Here is a 15,607-nt window from a genome sequence, read left to right as displayed (position 1 = left end):
TCAATTTCATAAATTATTGTAATTTTTTTCAAAAACTGTACTTCAAACGAACTTCTGTACATTCTGTAACACAGTTATTGAGTGTTCTAGCTTTCTAATGAACCCGGGTAATACATATTTGAACTTTTCCAAAACCAATTAGGTGACAAACTGCCACCCCTACTCATGAGAAGAATACCTCAATATGGACCAAAATGTTAATTTTAAGCATATAATTGATGCAAAATATACATGTTGGGTACTTGTGTTTTATATATAGATGTATTAAACATATGTTCTCATTTCAGTATTTTTTCGTTTGAAGCTGACAAATATGAGTTATTCATAACATGGTGAATTTTCTGAATTTCATATTTTCATGACATGAAAAAGTTCGGATATTAATTGCTTAGGCTCATTTTGACGCTTAGACATAATATTAATGAACTGAATCACATAAAAGCTCGTTTAAATTACGGTATTCTAGAAAAAAAAAAGACAATAACGGGTGATATAGAAGAAAAGTCTAAAATTCTGAAATTTCCCATTTTTCCGATTTTATAGTAATTTTAAACCTAAAAGGAAAAACTAAGCGCTTGAATTAATTGATCAGATATCTTTTATACATCTTTACCTTAATAACGAATGCTTAAAATATGAGTTCTACATTCTTGGTATGATGTGAATGAGAATTATGTGATACTTTGACCAGTTTTTAGGGGTAGGGGTAATATTTTTACTATTTTCTTTTAAATCCTTTTTGAAACTTAGTTGTTTTGTAATTCGACATGTCGAAAATCAATTTATCTATCGAATGATACCAACATTTAGACTTTTCACTCGAGCAATAACTTGTAGAGTAGAATTTATCTGACTTTTACGGAAAATACGAAAATCCCATTTTTTGCATTTTTGGATAAATTCTGAATACGAAAATCGGCAAAATTTATCAAAAGAACCCTGGAAGTATAAATTGTGATAATAATAAGCAGAAAATACCAAATAAATCGTTTTTACTGACGTACAAATACTCTAGGGGTTTTGACATTGAAAAATGTGTCAATTTAACCAATTTTTTTTTGGGGGGGGGATTGCACGGGGGGTTATCTCAACCCACTTACTATTGTAAATCTGAGACTTTAGGCCACATTGTCCTACCTATATGTATTTAATTTCTTTACTCAGGCTGTTCCAGTGGGGTACAAATATAGGATAATGGTGAAAAATGATCCAAGAGATTCCTGAAAAAAACACCATAAATTGGAAGAGTGGGGTTTGCACGGCGGACCCTTCCAGCCCATTGAATATAAGTTTTACAATGGTGAGAATGAGAATTTGTTTAATACTGATATCAGACTTCTAGGGATAGGAGTAATGTTTTAAACTCTTTCAGAAAAATTGAGTTTTTGTGGTTTAATCATGTCGAAAAAGGACTTATCAGTTGAATTTTACCAAATTTGAGATGACTTGTGGAGTCGAACTTATGCCACTTTGTATCAGAAAATTTGCATTTTTGATAAATTATGGCTATGAAAATTGCTACAAATCACCAAATAACTACAAAGATATCAATTATGGTAGTACAAAACAAAAAATATCAAATAAGCCATAAATACTGTAGGGGTGTCAACTTATGCAATTTTTCTATGGGGTATGGGAATATTTTTTTCATTTAATTCCAGACCTTAAACTATTACCGCAAGGTGTTGGGTACCATGGGAAAGCTGTGATATTTATCAACTTGATGAAAACTTAATGTGACAATTTACTTTGTTTTGTTTTAGAAAGTGAAAAATGGACTTTTGCCATATCAAGGTACAATAAGTGACCCAAAAACACAAAAAAAAAAAAAAAAAATTTAGTTTTTTCTTGGCGACAAAATGATTCATAACTGGAAGGTATAAGGATACATGAAAATCATGTGTTGGTTGATTAGTGAGGGTATTGTAAAGGGATTATATCAGCACACGTACAATAGTATGCACATAACATTATAAACGACCATTAAGTAATGAATGTACAACGAAACACCGAATGGCAAGTGATTTCTTTTTACGAATCAACTCATTTAAGTGTTTCTGTTACTTAAACTATTATTGTGGTGTGTCTGTCTCATTTCTTTTCTTAATTTGTCTTATTGTTGTCGCACTATTTTTAGTCAGAAACTGATACTCTAATTATCAATATGAATGAATTTATAACGAACGCACTACTAGTAAATGCACATTTATTGTGAGCATATAAAACGACACATATCTTATTTTCACAACACATATGACGTCGTTTCGCACGCTATTGCATCATATGCGATAACGTCGGAAATCGACGTTTTACAACACTTTTTGTTTTTTGCTTGCTTGCATATTGAAACACGTGTCAATATAGCGAAATATACAATAATTATATGATTGGTAGCAATTGAAACATCCTAAACATTTCTTAGAAAATCGAAAAGAATAATTTAATTCATTATCAGTACTACCGGTATATTAGATTTGCACATGCATGTGCACCGCAGCGTGAAATGCAACTGCAACATATATACACACTCGGTCTATCTAAAGAGGAAACATTGCAACTTTTAACTAAGATAAGATAAATTTTGCATTGCGATTTACATGTATGATTTTATGTTATATTGTACCAATAGCAGAATATGGACCTTTTACAACTTAGTACTGCGATCGAAAGAGATTCCATTTCATAAAAAAATCGGGCTTTCATCAACACCCTATTAGATAGCCGCTCATTGATGGAGATATTCATTTCTTTGCTCATTTTCGCGTTCTGAAATGAAAAATGTTTATGACTCCCTTTTTTATTTTCATTCTATCTATTAGCATTCCGCTTTTCTATACTTGTTAAGTTCTGTCCACTCCATGTTGTGTTTGAGTCATTCCACTCCCATCAAATTTCTTGTGGTCTAAGCTTAACTTTTATTCAATTCTTTTTTGTAGTTTATTTATATTTTTTTTCATTTATTAATAAAATAAAATAAAGCTATTTTCAGTCTTTTTTATATACCATCAATTTCGATTGCTTGTCTCTTTCAATTGCATGTCCGATACTAGTATTAAAAATGTCTGTTTTTTTTTTTTTTTTTTTGTTATCTGTAGCGTAAATATTTCCATTTTATTACCCCATTTCCGGATCGACGGAAAACGTTCGAAACTTTCAAAAAGTGAAAGTTTGACAAATCGCTAGACATTTGTTTTGTTCGAATTTAATCCGTTTTAAATTGTTTAAACCATTAAAAATGACATATGTGTATTCCTAAGTGCATGAAAAATTACAAAATATCGTTATTTTATAGAAGAAATTGCCAATTGATTGCAGAATCACTTTGGAGCATGGAATTTTCTTAACGAACGCGGAAAATATTGTCTTTAGACATCTTCAAAAAGTCGTAACTTAATTTTTTGTTTGCACTGAAAATTTTATCAAATGCCGACGTAGAATTGGTGAAAATATGTACATTTATTGGAAATATAAATTGGAAAAGAAAATATTGTAAATAAGTATTAGTTTAAAAAAGAATTCGATAACTGAACACTTTAAGAAATCTGATCATTTACAAATACCTTCATTTTTGCATTGAATATTACTTTTGCCTAAGATAAACGCAATTTCAATAATTATGTCAAAAAGAACATATGAAGTTATTCTTCCATGCAAAAACTGGCGAATTCACACAGTTTTGATTGTTTACCATAGTCATTAAAGTTAAGTAGGTGTGTTTTTAGCACAGTCGCAATAGCGTGCGTAACCTCATATATATAAATACAAACAGCTTTTCTTTTAGTGGAAGAAAAACAATTACTGCGTGTAAAATTAAGTCAATCTGCATTAAAACGAAAACATCTACCTATATTAATAACTGGTATAATTTCTTAATACTTCATATATACAAAAAACTATTGAAATGAGGTTTTTTGCAAATAACTAGGTTCATTATACCATTATCCGTATAATTTTTCTTTTCTCAACTTCTATCTGGTCATACCGCCAAACATTTAAATTTTGTCGATTATTTCAATGACAAAAAAGTACAAAAATTACGATCCTGTGCATTCAATACAATGGCATGGTTCGAAAATAGAGGGTAGCTTTCAAGAAAAGAGTTGGGGATACTCACGACACATCAATGGCTCATTTTATATTTGCTCCGCCCTCATCTTTTGCACTCAGTACACTTATTTAACCTGATGACTTCCGAAAGATTTACAAATTTGTCTATCAAGCAAATTGTGGTTCAAAGTGAGCTCATCTCTCCCGTAGTTTGTTCGATGATATCCAAGTTTTAACCGATGAATTTCCTACAAGTTTTTCGTACAATGAATTTTACAAAATGACGAAGACGGCAAAGACATGTTTCTGACCCAAACCATTTACATGACTGTATAACGAACAACATGCTAAGGAATCCGACGTTCACATTTGTGCCGAATTTGGTTTGATAAGAAAAAATACCAAAAAACGGCTTAGCTGTTGATGACAAAAAACTTCTTGAAAGGGCTGAACAAATAGAAAGTCAAGAAGTAGCCATTTGTGCAATATCCTCCTCTAGTTCTCAAATCAGCAGGTTAAAATAACCTATTTTATTTGTAGACCAAAAATACAAATAAAATAATTTAAGAAAGCAATGAAGACGTTCTGTAATGTGTCCAGCTGGGCATTATCAAAGCTGTCATATGGAGTTATTAGGGGGTCTTACTTGTTGATTCGTTATGCTATCTTTTTCTTCAGGGGTCTGTCTATGATCAGATGTGTCAAAACAATACTTCAATATTCATGGTAATTAGTCGGAATCTGATAAAAGATAAGGTTTAATTTTCACTTATTATCAGAGCATGGCTCCCTTGATTGGTCAGTAAACTGGTTACCCAAGACAAAACTCACGTGAATATTATAATGTCATATTGTGGGATCACTCATTACCATCACCTTTAATAGACATCTTGGTATGAATACATATGTGAATTGTGGTTCGCAATTTGGTTAACTGCTATGGGGCAGAATGTTTCTCCCCACCTTTGCTAATCTGTCATTTATTCATTTGATATGCTTTATTATTGTTGTAATTTGATATTACTTAATTGATAGTTTTATATGCAGAATTAACGCTGCATTATATGAGTTTTGAATAAATGACCTTTTTCCATCAATTTTTTGATTTCTCATTTATAGCAAAACAATCTCGGGGCCTTAGCTTTGTGTATCTAAGTGTGTAATAATGATGACTGTCAGTCTGTCTGTCTGTCTGTCTTAAAAAAATAGTTACTGAAGCTCTATTTGATTCCAGGGCAGTTAAAAGGTTTGTTTCCTTAATTCTATTATTTATTCTGAGTCAATATTTTGAGAGGAAATATTGAACTTCTTATACAATTTTATCGTTTCAATAACGTTTATAAGATAGGTTTTTGATAGGTAAATGCATAAATTTGCCTGTTTTCACTACAATACATGCACTTATATATTTAGTAGAAAATGTTTCCTAATAACATGAGTACCTATAACCAATAGGATCAATTCTACTCGTAAATGTAGACCCAGAATTAAGACATGGATACAGACGCGTTATGCTATTTTCTTTCACGGTTCGTATATGAAATTGTCAGGGAAAACGTTGAGATTACCTTGGTCAGTCTTTCTACGAACTTGTGATAAATATACAAATATCGAACAGTAGAGAAAGTGCTTCAAGTTTGTGAATGAAGAGTGTATTCTTCAAATTAGAAAAACCTTTGACCACACAATGAAGCAGAGGTCTGCTGCTGGTTTAGGAGTAAAAAAACGAAAGGAAGAGACCATCACTTTAGAAAAACTTTTATGGCTGAAAGCAATTCTAGGCGACGTTAGTCCATTTGAGTTTCTTGACACAATAGTTTACCTTTTTGGGCTTTGTTTTTCACTTGGAGCTAGAAAAGAACATTGTAATATACGAATGAATCAATCACAAGTGATTCTTTTATACAAGAATGGCGAGCAGGCCTCCGGTACCGAGAGGATGTATCAAAGTCCAAACAAGGAGGCTTAAAAGCACGACAAATCAAAAAGAATGAATTCTATGCTTATCAAGACATAAAACTCCCAGAAATATGGATCATCCGTCAAGTTTTAAATGTATTGCATGTTTCATGTTCTTGTGTGTTTATTTTACCATATACAATGGTATATATTTAGAAAATACCACGTAGGCTTTTAATGTTGGTTGGTAGTTTGTCGAATTTATTTAAGTTTATTCACATGTCATGTATGAGATCATAAAGAAAATCTAAGAAAAATATGGATATGTTCTTTACCTGAAGCATTAAAATGTCACTTCATGATATACAAACAATAAAAATAGTGAAACAATTAAAAACTAACAAAAATCCATTAACAACAAAACAAAAACAAACAAGAATTATAGTATTAGTACATGATTAGCGAAGATCTATATTATTTAAGACTGAATTTATGCCTTTACTTTTTAATTTCAATTAAGATTGAAATGTAAAGTGCTTTGTTCTCTGCTTTCCAGTACGGAAAAAAAAAGACGAATTCATTTTATCTAAGACCACTCCCGGTAGCGAAAGCATTCAATATATTGTAATCTGCACAACCCATTGAAATAAATACTTTATCACAAACGATAGGTAGAATGATTGATTGATTGTTTGATTGTTGGGATTTAACGCCCCAGCAGCAATACTTTAGCTATATTTGGGCGATGGACATGAAAAGGGATGATAAAATGAATATGAAATGATGATGATGAAATAAAAAAAGGGATGGGACACAAGGATAATAGGGTCGACAAATTTTTATTGCCAGAAGATAAAAGGGAGGGATTGGTAGGGTCGAGCAGTTGAGCCTCCTGTGGTGGAGCTCAAAGGTTCCTACTCTTGTCGAATACCACAGGAGGTTTCTTTAACGTGCGAGGAACGTGGCATTATTCCCAACACGGTGCACCACTATGGTTTGCAGTCAGGTTTTCCGTATTATAGCCTGACAACCCAAGCATGTAACACGCCAGGGTACCCCATTCCACCACCTGAGGCACACATCCCAGTTGCTCTGTAGGCAGAGCGCCTAACCCCCGGCTAGGTTTCTGAGCACTATTTATTCGCCTTCTACGACAAGCTTAGCGCTGCTGCAGGCCTATTCTTTTGACACCTTAGAATGTGTAAAGAGGCAGGTCTTGAGAGTTTCCGATCGAATCACTCACTCACAGTAATAGCGGCAACATTACTGTATGAATTTGGTGTAGACGAACAGTGTTAATTGCTGAAATTACAGGTAATCGCAGTGATGCAGTAACAGGCGACAAACGCCCGAACGACGCAATGCGCCGCAATGCATCTGAAATGATCAGTGGCGGAGTTTCAGATGATATCAAAACCATCAACTTGCAAAATTGTGCGCATTGACGAGCTTAAAATTGACATTATTATTATGTAAATGTGAACATCAGTTCCAATTTATTAAAACAGACTTCAGTAAAACGGCGTTTAGTATCTTTGTTTTCATTTGAGTTGAAGTACACATAACAGTGAGCTTTCTTTCGAACTTATCAGTAGAGCAGAAGGCCTTAGGCTAATATGTAGACACATACTAGTACATGCAATTAGAGGTCTTTTGTTGCACTGAGCAGATTTTCCAAATTGAAGTTCATTATTTTCCCATCGTTGATTTGTAAAAAAAAAATTACCCACGGTAAGAACAATAGAATGACATAACAATGGTTTAACAAGACTTCTCTACTTGGATGTGATATCAAATGATGGCCAATTCGTTCGTACAATTTGCCTAACCAGATGCATTCATTTGTAAATGGGACACACATATGTACCTGAAAAAAATCGAGTGTTGATGAATAGGGTGGTGCAAAATTGAATCGCCCAAACGGCAAATAAGGAAATGAATGTTGAAATGATATTTCTCTCATGAATCGATTGCGACCATTCCAAATGAATGTTGAAAAAGGAAATGAATGTTGAAATGAGATCTCTGACCCCTCCCGAGTCGATTGCGACCATTCCCAAATTTGTGCGACCTAAAATGGCGAATAAGGAGATGAATGTTGAAAAGGAAATGAATATTAATATGATATCTCTGACCCCTCCCGAGTCGATTGCGACCTAAAATGGCGAATAAGGACATGAATATTGAAATTAGCCGTTGGTCTCTCCCGAGCCCCCTCTTACAATCGTTCCTTAAGAGATTCTTAATGGTTTGTTACAACATGAAAAATTATCATTCGTGAAAAACACCTTTGAGATGTTCCCTATGATAATTTCAAATTTTGTATTCGAATGTTGAAAAAGGAAAAAGGAGACAACTTGAGCTCCGTCTTAAAACAATACTTTTTCGGTCTTTACTCATTCCTTTTGTCCTTGAGGAAATTAAGGTGTAGACAAGTCCTCTCCACAATTTTCTGTCATGGGCCAAATTTGCTACACGTCCTAAACACTAAACTATCCTGCTCTCTTTCCACTGTCCTACGACAGGTTTAGTTTAGCCGTCCTCTTTTTCATTTTTTTTCTGGTGTACATCTTAAAGCAATTATTGGATGTGTTGTCCATCCTCAGAACATTGCCTAACCATTTCTATCTTTTGATCTTGATTTTGGTTTTATAACTTTTGCCATTTCTCGCATGTTTTCGTTCGTGGTCTTTCATGGCCAATTCTTCTTAGATATTTGTGTTGTAAATTGTCTAAAACCCTGACATGGTAATTACACACTTGCTTTATTTGTTTGTCCTATTGAAACTGTAAAACGCAAAAATACAATCAATAAAAACAACGCTTAAAAATACGATATAAAAACTTGCATCAAAGTAATTTACGAAAATAACTGCATGTTATTTTTTTACTTACACTGAGAACTCAAAAGTTAAATTAGACAAAATTTCCATTACAAAATGACGACCTGCAAAACAACTTTCAGACTACAACCGTAGTAAATTTTTGATTGTCATTTGAGTAGCACGCACGCGCTAAAATGGGCCAGTGTCGCCCTAAATTACCTTGGATTGATTTCATTCTGCGTCAAATGAAAGTTTGATAGGCTTCGGTGAAATTGAATATGATGAAAACATATCAATGATTTCAAGAATTATGTCCCTTACCCTAGGTCTACCTCCTTAAGAAAAAAAATAACAAACTTCAGAAGACCTTTTTGAAAAAATAAATGAGAAAACAGAACACGAGAAAAACACAAAAAACATATATTATCATGTGTACGTCGTCTACACAATGATTGAGTTCACATGTTGTAAAATGTAGGACAACATATGAACACCATGAATAATTCTGCCACATGGTGAGTGTTTACCGAATGAAAGAGCCGAATGTGGCGAAAATTTAGGGTTACCTTATGTTACAAAGATATGGAAAAATAGGACCATCACTATCATATTAGAATCGAAATAAACCACGTTGTATATCGGAGCCAACTAACGCAACATAAATGGCAAGCCCGTGTTGAAACAATGATAAAACGGAGTTTACTTGTATTATTGTCTTCCCAATATCCTTGGTAAAAAATGATTTACCAGGGTAGAAGGGAATTTACCTTGTATTTATTTAGTTGTTTTTCGTTTTTGTGGGAATATTTGTGTCTCATTTCATTTTATAAAGCACTGCGTGATGCCGTAAAATACGAATAGATTTGAAATTGATTAAATATCAATGTTTATTTTATTCTTATAGTTAAAAAAGAAGGACTAGATTTATCTATTATCATGTTTTTGTTTTTATGACTATAGGCGGTTACATGTATATTAGGACTTAAACATATTCCTCATTATACATGTGATTTAGAACGGTAAGTTTACGCATCTCCAACATTTGAAAATCAGGCTAAAACATCCAATTAGGGTTAACGATTACGGGGTCCTCAAAAAGTTTTGAACTTATAATTTAAACTGTATTTTACCGTTTCCAAAAAAAGTGTTGGATAAAATTTTTTTTCTCTTTTTTTTTTGCAGTCGAAATTTATAGCACATTAAGCAATAAAGATTATAAAAAAAATTCTTTTTTTTTAGGTAAATATTGAATTTCATATTTGAAATAAAATAGATTTTTTACCACATAATTTCATCAAATGATTTTAAAAGTTACAAAATGTATACAAATGATAACTTTGTTTAATATAATGCACTTATTTAATAATCGTGATCTATGGGGTTTAGCTCGTGTTATTATTATTTTTTTTAATATGAAACAAAATTATACCTATTTAATAAGTAAACAGCAAATGCAATGTAATTTGTACACATAAGGTGAGGTTTACAACATTATCAAAAAAAAAATCGAGAAAATATATCAAAGACATTTTGCATGTGAGTGAAAAACAAGGACAAATAATGAAGGTATAAAGAAATTTTAAGAAACAGCTTGTTCATACTTTGCCATATACAATTTTAATAAACCTAATGTTACATGTAAGAAACATGAATTAACCTTTTGCTCTGTATCACAGCTGAAATTTCAAAGTTCAATCGTGACAAGTCGCGATTTCGGCAAAGGACAGCCACACGACACATAAGGTATTGTGTTAATGTTTTAATTTTTATTGCTATTGCCATTTAGTAAAATTATATATAATTAAACAAAAATTAAGATAAATAAAATTGCATTTCATCTTCTGTAATTTTGTGTTAATCAAGCTGAGAGAAATAGTTATAATATATGTTAAATAATACACAATATATGACAAGAGAATAAATGTGTTTTAGGTTCGTTAGTGTTTGTTTAATTGTCTCGTTTATAATTTGTATAAACAACTGATATAAAAAGGAACGGATATGGCTTTACACGAAAAATGGGCCAGCGTATAGCCTAATAAAAATGGTAAATACTTTCAGAGATCACTAAACAGGCCTTCAACAATTGTAAACAAACATTAGCTTGTGTCATTAATTTTATTTTAATATTTACTTATTTAACAAGTAAACAACAAAGGTACAAAGTTAGTAAGCTATCAAAGGCCAAGTAATAAAATCCACGGTAACAGAATGGTAATACTTCTTCATAATACACCAAAAAGTAAAATTGCGACACAAAGACACTTTAATGACCATCATCTACTGGCTGTGGGCAGATGCATGTCTGAAGGGTTAAACTAGTTTTATAAACCATCCCGTTTAATGTAAGGACAAAAGCGAACAGAAAAAAAAAACAAACAAATAAATTATAACAATAATTCAATTACACATTCGAATCTGTCCCTGGATACCTCAATATACACGATATTGACAAAATGAGATATCCCCAGATTAACGCTCGTAATTACTTAAAGTTAGCCCAGAACACATTAAAGACAACATATCAAAACTGCCAACGTTAGTAATAATTCCTCATTAGAATTCCTGTGTCCTAGATTTGAAGTAGTTACCTCAAGCACGAAATAGGCAATGGTTGATGTAGTGTATTACTGAAAAAGAATGCAATCCAAGGGCAAAGACCAGACACGGAAAACAGCCACACACAGCAGAGAACATAACCAAAATAATACATACAAGCAACAAAAGTAAAGCGACTTTAACTCAACTAAAACCTGGGAGCATTAACCAGGTACACCAGTAAGGTAAGCGACTCTGCTTCTCTAGAAACAACCAACGAGTTGCCGTCATTGTTTGACACGTTGAACAAATCAGTTTTCATCGCGAAGATGGAAACACATAACATAACCTTATTCCAGAAACCTAATTGTAAGATACAAGAGGTCTGCGTAGTTACGACAAACTTTGGCATAATGAATGAATTGTGATACAAAACTTCATACACAGGTGATGAAAAGATGTTGCCACAGATGAAGGGAATGTTGACAATATGGAAAGAAAAGTCATCGTTTTTGTCGTATAGTTTGGTAAATCGTTTTTCTTTACCATCTTTACCATCTCTAACTGCAGGTCATGATATGATGTTGACTTTACAGTGTCTGTAGCATCCTTTATCTCCAAGTCTTTGGGGTAGATGATATGTATAAATTCACCAAAACTGCAATTACAGGATCTAGCTAAACGCAATTCCTTCTTTTGGATCAGATCAGCTATAAAGTCATCCTTATAGGAATAAGGAAAAGGTCAGCAAGTAGAGGAGCACAATTTTTTCCCATTTGAATGCCGACCGTTTGTTGCAAAATGCGTCCACCACAATGGAAAATATAATGATGATAACAATTCCACATTTTGAAAGCATCTTCTTCGGTATATTTGGAAGATGATTTAAAATTTCTTTTTTACAAAGTATGAGGAATCTACCATTAACAAGATATTTGTATCTAGGTTAATCGTGGTTTTCCTTTTTTTAGTAACAACGATGTATAAATGTTTTTGAGTTGGGATCTTAACTTAGTATAGGGAATAGAAATATAAGGAGTTAAAAAATCGTATTCTGGTAATAATCTTGAATAGAGAGTTTCAAAAAGATCTTTCGAATTTGTCATGATCCACATTGAATTAATACCACACTGGAGTAAAAAATGCCGTGGTATGACTAGAGAAAATAATTTGAAAAGCGTATCCTTCTCGAATAAATCTGTCAATGCCAGTTGAAAAATCCATCGAATTTTGTCTGAAAGAATGTGCTTCTTTATTTGATTATATTTCCATAAAAAAGGGGTGAGTATCACTACTTTAATTAAAAACCTGCAAGAGTTATCAAATTTTTGAATTAAAATTTGGGCAAAAAATTCTTAGTAAAGGTTTGTAGAAATTTGTGATATCGATATTCCTGGTGCAAAATCTTTTCTGTGAGGAATCTGTTGTATTCATTGAGATGATTGAATTTAATGTGTGTGTGTGTGTGTGTGTGTGTGTGTGTGTGTGTGTGTGTGTGCGTTGGTGAATAGGACGTACCGAGGTAATACATAGAAATACACACTCACGTACCGAGGTTAATTTCTCGTTACCACGGTATGCAAGCCTCATTTTGTTAATTGGAAGTTTGCGCTGACCACGTGGCCGGAGTTTTGCGAGTACCTGACTATAACGGTATACCATCGGTATGTGTGCACGAGTGTGGGTCACACTCTGGGTTAGTTCATTGATTAACTTGTCGTTGATTGGTCAATAAAATCTAGTTTGTTGATTGGTCGGTTTTGAGCGACTATTTTCGGAACAATTTTTTTACCTTCGGAACTCCTCGTGCCTTTTTGCAAGCGCAGTACAGACGTCACGAGGTAAGCTTCCCTTAAATTTTACAAGGATTTTTTAATCTTCATATCGGTTATGACATGAAAAATATGCATTTGTGTAGCTTGATCTTCAACACCCATAATTGTGATTTAGACAAACAATTTTAATCCCATATTGCCTGTCCGATGCTGATAGAAATCTCCACCAAAAAAAAATGTTTTCGGTAGGCCGTAGGGTCAAGATCATAAAACTAGAAAAAGAATCAATACTCATGACCTGCAATTAAATATTCATCTGTAGCAAAGAAGTAAATTATACAGGATGCAAGTGTCACAGTATAAATATTAAGATACATTTTGGTATATTTTTGGTTGTTATATTTAGGTTGTTATACATTTATTTAATACCTAAATATACTTTCGTTTATTATCTTATTTACTTTTGAGTATATTCCTATACATTCCATCTTCATCTCATAATCATAATCATTGTTATTGTAATCGTCATGTGACGGTTAACTGGACCGCTCTCCGCTAACAGGTTCCCTCTGCACGGACTTTACTTTTCTTTTATTAAATTGTCATTCTGCACTTCGACTTTCACCAGAGTGTATCGTCTTATCGACATCCTTTATTGCAGGTTAGTCACTTGTAATAATCTTTGTAAAATGTTTGATATTTGAATTTAACGGCGGTATATTTCATATATTATTCATTGTTTTCATTCCATTTATAATTCATATCCTTTATTGCAGGATTAAATATCATCGTTGACAACTGGCAATTATACTTATTTTCGCCTTGCCCAACATAATCTAATGGTGAGCATAATTTCCGGCGACACAAGCTACTTTAGAAGAAAATGGAGTAGTGACTTCCCTTTCAGAGAGACACCAGGGAGAAATGAGGAGGGATTAAAGAGTAGTCCAAAATAATTACACGGTGCATCTTGTTTTGGGAGGCTAATTTTTATTTTTGCTTGATTGAGACAAAGTGAGGCATAAACATCATTTTAACAAAATGCCTCATCAAACATGATTATCTGGATCAGTCAGGAAGAAGTGAAATTAGTTTATTAACTGCATGTGTACTATTAGTTCTACATGTATGACATAAAAGCACAAACAATGTTTGTGTACATGCAGGGATCTCCATGGATCAAAATGAACACATGGCTCACTCTCCTGTTGGACAAATTTTCATCTAGCGCGTCTCCTTTCACACAGAAAATAACTTGCCAAAGAAAGTATGATGAGGTTGAATGTGACATATTTAATAGCACAAGTTACAACATAGAAATCAACTATGGTAAACATTTCTGTCTATATTATCTAATTCAATTATCCCAAGGTCAAGTTTTCTCTTCCCCAGGAATGGTAGGTCCACAAGGCTAGAGAAGTTATATCACTTACAGGTGTGGTAATTTTGTTGATACCATTAAAATGTTCTTTATAATATAACCACAAGAACGTAGATGATCATATGTATTTTTTGTCCAAATTTGTGTCATTAAACAATCGGTCCATCACCCTTTCAAAAAGTTAAGAAAATTGGATTGCTTTTCTGTGATCGATAAATGTTGAGATCGTTAAAACATTGTTGTATAAATATAAGATTGTCTTACTCCCTCTTCTATCACATCAGTCTTTGTTAAATTTGATCCTGAAAAAGTGGTTGTTTGAACCCTACACTACTGTCAACCAGACTTTTAATTTCTCTACTCTTCACAACTTGTGTTGATTTCAATTGTCACCTAAATCAATTGAAGTTCTTTGAAGCAAATTTCTGAACGTCAGTTACCAAATATTTAGGATTTACTGTAGCAAAATAATGTATTTTCTTATTGTCGGAGATAAATTATAAAATCTGTATAGTACACTGTATCAACCGTGAGACTTCTATATAACCAAGCTAACAGTAATATATGCAGAGATAAAAATAGTAGCCTGTCGGCCAGCCAGAGACAGGGCTGGCTAATTTTAGCAAACATTTATACAGCCGTATAGTAAATATGTTGATAAATTATATTCAGGACTGGCTTGAATTTGATATAGATCGAGGGTTGATATAGCATGCAACACAGATTTTGACATACATGTATCATGTTCATTATACATTGTATCATATATTTTAACATGATACTTCAAGTATGGTATGTCTATGCGATATAGGTCTAGGGGTGTGATATAGAGTATGCTATATAGTTTACATTTAGGTCTAAAGGTCAGGGTTCTCACTAGGATATTTATATGATGAGTCCTGGGACTCATCACTTTTTGGAAATGTGAGTCCCAGATGAACTTGGTGGGTCCCACCCTATTCCCTGGTTTTAATCCATTTCGAATGCTACATTTGTTACTTTAATGGTTACATCAGTATGTATTCTAACTACAATCATACAAAACCATATCTCACTGCAATTATGCATGTCATCCATATTAAATTGTATAGAGTAAACTCACATCTTTTTTTATTTGAAAACAAACTTATTCTGTTTGCTAG

General features: G+C 33.0%; 1 pseudogene; it reads left to right on the top strand.

The window, feature by feature from the left end:
• Positions 1-5,541: 5,541 nt before the first annotated feature.
• On the top strand, positions 5,542-6,162 carry LOC148601493 (uncharacterized; annotated as a pseudogene).
• The last annotated feature ends 9,445 nt before the right edge of the window (positions 6,163-15,607 follow it).

Source organism: Perna viridis, chromosome 12, assembly GCF_037379345.1.
Source record: "Perna viridis isolate PV_CMFRI_1.1 ecotype Kerala chromosome 12, ASM3737934v1, whole genome shotgun sequence".
Classification (NCBI taxonomy): Eukaryota; Metazoa; Mollusca; class Bivalvia; order Mytilida; family Mytilidae; genus Perna; species Perna viridis.
This window is presented reverse-complemented; position numbering and strand designations above follow the sequence as displayed.